Source organism: Molossus molossus, unplaced genomic scaffold, assembly GCF_014108415.1.
Source record: "Molossus molossus isolate mMolMol1 unplaced genomic scaffold, mMolMol1.p scaffold_m16_p_21, whole genome shotgun sequence".
NCBI classification, from domain to species: domain Eukaryota; kingdom Metazoa; phylum Chordata; class Mammalia; order Chiroptera; family Molossidae; genus Molossus; species Molossus molossus.
In genome coordinates this window covers 38,587,026-38,594,368 of record NW_023425357.1, presented here as the reverse complement: position 1 = coordinate 38,594,368, position 7,343 = coordinate 38,587,026, and the positions used below count along the sequence as shown (strand labels likewise).

Below are 7,343 nucleotides of genomic sequence, written 5' to 3'. Positions count from 1 at the left end.
AAACTACAGAACAACCATCATCCAAAACCGCCTGAAATCCAGCTGAATGGAAGTCCTACAACTACGGAATTAAAGCAGCAGCCACATCCAGACTGGTAGGAGGGGCGGCGGCGCGACGGGCTGGTCCCACACCCAAGTGTGGCGGATAAAAATCAGGAGGCTCCCGCGGCTGGGAAGGTCCTTCCTGAGAACTGAGGGGTCCTCGTCCCACACCAGGTGCCCCGCTCAGGGTTCCAGTGCCAGGAAGAGAAGTCCGCATAACTTCTGGCTGGAAAAACCAGCGGGAACTGAGGCTCAGGGAGGCTGAAGCGGCTGGAGCCCCAGGCAGCTCCCTAAAGGGCCCGTGCATGGACTTATCAGACTCTCTCCCTCTAAGCTCGGAGGGGAGGCAGCTCGAGGGGCACCAGAGACATACAGGGAAGAACTGAGCTGTTTGGCACTGGAGCGAGGGCTGGAGAGGGGGCTTCCTCGGGGACAAACGTGCTGTAAGAGGCCTTTGTTCCTTGGGTGAGCCCTTCCCGGGAGCAGCAGACAGAAGCCATATCTGGGACTCCAGCAACCTGGCTCACACTGGTAGCCCCGCCCTGCTGACTCCCTGAGGCCCCGCCCCGCCCCACAAAACTTTCAAGCCCACCCAAGCTGTTGCCACTTGCTTAACCATAGGATTGGCCGGTCTTGGATCCTGCTTCAGGTTTTTCCTAAATTCTTTCAAACGAGCAGCATCGGGTCTCAGCGAGCCCCATACCTCTCATTAAGTAATACACAGAAACAAACACAGGGAGGCAGCCAAAATGAGGATACAAAGAAACAGGTCCCAAATGAAAGAACAGAACAAAACCCCAGGAAGAGAAATAAGCGAAATGGAGATAAGCAACCTAACAGATGCTGAGTTCAAAATACTGCTTCTAAGGATGCTCAGTGAACTCAGTGAGGGCCTCAGGAGCATAAAAAAGGACCAGTCAGAAATGATCGATGCACAGTTAGAAACGAAGGAGGCTTTAACTGAAATAAAGAATAATTTACATAGCTTCAATAATAGAGTACGTAAATCCAAGGAGCAAACCATCGATTTGGAATATAAGGAAGCAAAAACGCCCAATCAGAACAGCAAAAAGAAAAAAGAATCCAAAAAAATGAGGATAGTGTAAGGAGCCTCTGGGACAACCTCAAGCGTGCCAACATTCGCATCTTGGGGGTGCCCGAAGGAGAAGAGAGAGAATAAGAAATCGAAAACCTGTTTGAAACAATAATGGCAGAAAACTTCCCTAACTTGGTGAAGGAAACAGACATACAAGTCCAGGAAGCACAGAGAGTCCCAAACAAGATGAACCCCAAGAGGCCCACACCAAGACACATGATCATCAAAATGCAAAAGGTTCAAGACAAAGAGAGAATCTTAAAAGCAGCAAGAGAAAGGCAGCTAGTTACCTACAAGGGAGTTCCCATTAGGCTGTCAGCTGATTTCTCAAAAGAAACTTTGCAGGCCAGAAGGGAGTGGCAAGAAATATTCAGAGTGATGAAAACCAAGAACCTACAACCAAAATTACTCTATCCTGCAAAGCTGTCATTTAGAATCGATGGACATATAAAAACTTTCCCAGACAAGAAAAAGTTAAAGGAGTTCATCACTACCAAACCATTATTATATGAAATGATGAAGGGTCTTTTTGAAGAAAAAGATAAAATGTATGAACAAACAAAATGGCAATGAATACATATCTATCAACAATGGAATCTACAAACAAAATGAACAGGAAGAACAGAAACATTCTCATAGATACGGAGAACATTTTGTTGGTTGCCAGTTGGGAAGGGGGTTGGGGGAATGGGTGAAAAAGGTGAAGGGATTAAGAAGCACAAATTCATTGCTAGACTGACAAACCTCAAAGGGAAAGGGGTTGTGGGGGTGGGAAGAGATAAACCAAAGAACTTATATGCATAACCAATGGACACGGACAATAGTTTGGGAAAAGGTGGGAGGGGGACGGTAGTGGGGAGGAGGGGGTCAATGGGGGAAAAATGTGGAACATCTGTAATACATTTTACATCCAACAATAAAGATGTGAAAAAAAAAATAGGGCAAAACTGAAAATACCCCAAATGTTCATCAGTAAGTGAAGGGATGCATGGATGCATAAACTGGGGTGTATCTATACACCCAGATACTACTCAGCCATAAAAGTAATGCACTATTCATATGTGTAACCATATGAATAAACCTCAGAAACACTGAGCTGAGAGAAAGAAAAGTATATACAATATATACAAAGGACTATGTACAGTATAAACCATTTCTACAAAATCCAAGAATAGAGTGTACCTATGTTGATATCAATTAGAACAGTGGGTGCCTCCATGGGGGGTAGGTTTGATGGACAAGAGACATGAAGAATGATGGGCGTGTTCTATACCCTCCTTTGAGTGCTAGTTACATGGGTGAATACATTTGTCAACACTCTCTGAGCTGAACACCTAAGATCTAAGCATTTTTACTGTATTTTAATTATCCCTATGTTAAAAAAAAAAAATTGGGGGCCAGCAACGGCTGCGCCCACTGGGAACCGGCTGAGAGGGGACGTGGCAGTGGGGGTGGCCAGAGGAGGGCAAGAGTATTAGAAATGGCTACTCCCCAGTCAGTTTTCATCTTTGTAATCTGCATTTTAATGATAATGGAATTAATTTTGGCCTCAAAAAGTTACTATGATATCTGAGCTTTGCCAAAATCAGCATCAGAGCACAAAATCAAGAAAACCTTTCACAAGTTGGCCATGAAGTACCATCCTGACAAAAATAAAAGCAAAATTTGTGGAAGCAAAATTCAAAGAGGTTGGAGAAGCCCATGAAACACTCTCATGCTAACAGGCGCAGAGTGCATAGCCTCGGACACAGTGCTTTCACTAATGGTAACGGACAAAGAGGTAGCGGAAGTCCTTTCGATCAGTCATTTAACTTCAATTTTGATGATGTATTCAAAGACTTTGGATTTTTTGGTCAAAACCAAAACACTTGATCCAAGAAGCATTTTGAAAATCACTTCCAGACACGCCAGGATGGTTCTAGTAGACAACGGCATCATTTCCAGCAGTTTTCTTTTGGAGGTGGACCATTTGATGACATGTTTGAAGATATGGAGAAAAGGTTTCCTTTTAGTGGTTTTGACACCAGCTGCCAGCACACAGTACAGACTGAAAATAGATTCCATGGACCTAGCAAGCACTGCGGGACTGTCACTCAACACAGAGGAAATATAGTCACTACTTAGCCTGACTGCTAAGGACAGTGGTTCATTTTTTTTCTGTTCTCATGAACCTAACTAGTTGACTGTTCTTCAGTATCTATGATGCAGAACGGTCTTCTGTGAACTATTTTGACAAGCGCATGATTTCACTTAACTTGATATAACTGTTAAATATATTTGAATTGTTTCTGACAAGCAACATTGTTAGTAGAGAAATAGCTCATTATTAATTTCTCTGATCAGGAAAAGAAAAACAAAGATATATTTCTGCCTGGTCTTTTTTCTTCACTTACCCCTGGGCTTATTAATGTAGCCAGTTTTATTACCAAGAAAATAATAAGTTTGCCTGATACATACTTAAAGGTTAAACTTTTAAATTTATTTTAGACTTAAATTGTATGAACTCGCCCAGCTGATGTGGCTCAGTGGTGGAGTGTCAGCCCATGCACCAAGAAGTCGCCAGTTTGATTCCCGGTCAGAGCACATGCCCAGGTTGTGGGCCTGATCCCCAATGAGGGGCATGCAGGAGGCAGCCAGTCAATGTTCTCTCTCATCCATGTTTCTGTCTCAGTCCCTCTTCCTCCCTCTCTCTCTCTAAAATCCATAAATAAAACTTTTTTTAAAAAATTATATGAACTTGAATGATTTTTACAGTGAAACCTTTATTAACTTAGAATGGCATGCTCTGTAGCATGGCGGGCTTGGGTTGCTAAGTATACATGGAACTGTCCAATGAGGTGCTCAGCAAAGGATAGCAGTACCCTGGTAAATTTCCACTGAAAGTTGCAGACAGGCCACGGTTAACACCTACCACAGAGCCTGCCTTTTTGTAGTCCAACTGGAATAAAGGAAATGACTGCATTGCTCCTAGTCATTTATGCTGAAAGAAAGTTAAACACTTATGAAATATTGCCAAGAGATCGTTATATATTTGGCCCCTAGCTAATTATTTTGTAATGTTGGAAAAATAGCTACCTTACATATCTTTTCCCATTTCTGTCTTAATTGTTGGCTCTCTCTGTCTTAAAATGGATTTATATAATTTTTATGTGTGTGGTTCTTCTTTGCACTCATCTTCATCTAGAAATTGACAAATACCTCATTCTGTTTGTAAAAACAGTAATTTCTGCACAACTTTATTATGTGCAATATTTTTAAATCCTAAGAAATGTGTGTTTTTATTGTCAGACTTATTTCTTTAGTTCGGCACATTCCGATGTTATACTCTATATGAGTATTAGTCCTATGGATACGTATTAAAGTAGTAAATGTCTCACACAACATTGTGTGTGAGAGAAATATAATATTTATAATAAAAGAAATTGTGTAGTCAGACCATCTAGTTTCAGATCCTAGCTCTGATCCTTACTAACTCCGTGACCCAGGTCAATCTCTGAGACTCTTTCCTTGTCTATGAAATGGGGATGTGGTAGCTCTTACCTGGGAGTATCACAGCTATTCAGTGAGATAATTAAGTGTGATGAGATTGCCTTGCACCCTGAGACTCAGAAAACATGCAGTACATGTGAACTCAGTAAAAGTAGCTTGCCCAAGGTCCAGCAGCAAAGCAAACAGAGTGTGGTACAGGCGATGATGACCCCAAGGGTGCGGTGTACACTGACGCAGAGAGAAGGACCAGGAGTGAGCCAGGCAGGTGTGATGCCAGCCTACTCGGCCTCTGGAGGCTGCAGTAAGGCCAGAAACTTTGGGGGCAAAACAGTGCCGGGAGTCCTGTGTGCACCGCAATCCAAGACTTAAATAGAGGTTGACATTGTCATTGATGAATGAGTCATGATTTCGGGGCTGCTGGAAGCTGAAAGGAGAAGACAGATGGATGCTGCCAGGATTTGTTGTGGGAGTTCTCAGCATGGGAGCAGGGGACATACAGACTGGAACAGAGGATGGGGTGCTGTGCGGGAAACTGAGGCATACGCACAGGCCACACATCAGGATGGAGGTGGCAAAGCTTTCTCTCCCTGGCTTCCCTGAGCCCATGGGTATGATGGAGCCTGGCCCCAACTGCCAAACATGCAGGGGCACCCTCCCTGGCTCTGGGTCTCTTGCAGATCCTAAGAGCACTCATCTCCTGCTGATGTTCCCAGGGTTCACCCCTCTGCACAGCCATGAGGTCAGAGACCCATGGGTCAGGCTTGTCCCATCAAGCATGTTGAAGGGCCCTGCCTCCACAAAGGACACAAATTAATTTGTGATCCCTAGTATGGGGTCTGCTGCATCCTGCATCTGCCAACCTAATTATAAAACAACTCTTTCAGGCTGGCTCACAGCGCTAGGTGATCCCAACACATGCACCAACAGCTGAAGGAACAGCAACTACAAAAAAAGAACTGAAAAGCTGGGCTGCTAATGGTGACAATGATCATCATACTAGATATTATCTGTCAAGCTTCTGTAAGGTACCCTAATGGTACTTCACAGATATTATTGCCAATATTCCCCATGACCATAAAGGTATTATTAGCATTGTTTTCCACACCAGGAAATTAAGGTTCAGAGAGGGTAAGAAATTAGTCTGAGGTCACACAGCAGCAGACCTAAGATACAAATGCAAAGCCCATGTTCTCGCAGTACATCATACCTCCTGAGGGCCCCTTGCCCCAGTGGGGGACTGGGGTGTGACCAGTCCCCCACAGTTAGATGATGTTGACTCTAGTTCACCAGTTTAGGTCTCAGGAACATGGCCTGCTTTATCCTCCACAGCAGTGGCTGGCTGGCTGGGCCCCAGTGGTGACTCAGTGACAGCCACTTCCTAGGAACAAAGGCTTGGGGTAGGCACCACTGAGAAGTGAAGCAACACTTATTATCTATTACCAGAAGCCACGAGGCCTCTGTCTCTAGGCAATTGTCAGGCTCCCAAGGTCTCAAAAGCTGTGTGTTCCCCACCATGGTCTCTGCAGGTAAGAACAGTTCAGCACCTACTGTGTGCCAGTCACTACATGCCAGGCACCACCTGAGACAAGTGGAGGTGGGTAGTAAGGGGGAAAAAAGCAGGTGTGGAAATGGGCAAAGCTAAAAGAGGGCAAGCTGTGAACAGTGCAGTGGCAGCATCTGAGGAGAAGGGGCTGCTCTCGGCTGGAGGCTGGCGGCCACCAGAGGGGACTGCTGGACGAAGGAGTGTTTCAGCTGGACCTGGACAGGCAGGTGCGCTGCTTGTGTGGAGAGCTGAGGAAGGAGGTACTCGAGAGAGCAGGAGCAAAGCGTCAAAGAAGATGGGTCTATTTAAGACAAGTACAAGATGATTCACTCACTTGCTCAACAAATAATGTATCCAGGAAACCGAGGGCAGGTGAAGACAGTGACTGAAGGGATCTTGAATGACAAGCCACATGAGATCCAGCCCCAGAGCAATGGGGCTGGGGCTGGGAGGCTATTAGGAAGGTGATTAGGAAGGTGCAGATGTCATGTACAAGAGCAGGGTGAGTGGCTAGAGAGGCTGACCGTGGGTGGGGAGGACCAGTCTGATTAGGATGATGCTGAGCGTTACCAGCCCTGCATCTCATCAGCCCTTGACCAGACCAACGAGACAGAGGGTGTGGCCCCCAAGACAGTGGGACAGGCTGCCTGAGCCACAGCCCAATGGCCTGCATCAGGTTTAAAATCTTCACTTCTTAATTCCTAGAAATTATCACTTTTCTCTCCACTAATTTACTTGGTGTCTTTGACACCCTGCTTGTCAGAGAAAAAGTTCGTGAGCAGAGCGGCAGCGGTGTGGCATATTTGAGCATCAGGAGGGTGAGGCAGTCTCAGGAAGAAGAGCTCATTTCAAGCCAATGTGCCCGCAGAGCACTCTCTGCCAAGCCCGTCCTCTCCTGGGAAAACAGCCCACCCTGGGAGGGCCCGCAGGAGGCTCAGAGAGCAGGGAGGGGTGTGGAAAGTGCTCCCAGGGAGCCGGGCAGTGCAGCTTCTGCCTCTCCCCAAGACTATGACTCTCCAGCCTTAGTGAGTGTCACAATCACCAGGCGGCTTGCTGACAGGGCAGATCCCAAGGTCCCCAGACCTCCTGTATCCAAATCTGAGGCAGGGCCTTAGAATCTGTGTTTACAGCCAGTCCCCCCACATCATCCTAAATGCTCATGCAGGTTTGGGG

General features: G+C 45.9%; 1 pseudogene; it reads left to right on the top strand.

Annotated features, from left to right (window-relative positions):
* The first annotated feature begins 2,618 nt into the window (after positions 1 to 2,618).
* On the top strand, positions 2,619 to 3,307 carry LOC118639592 (annotated as a pseudogene).
* The last annotated feature ends 4,036 nt before the right edge of the window (positions 3,308 to 7,343 follow it).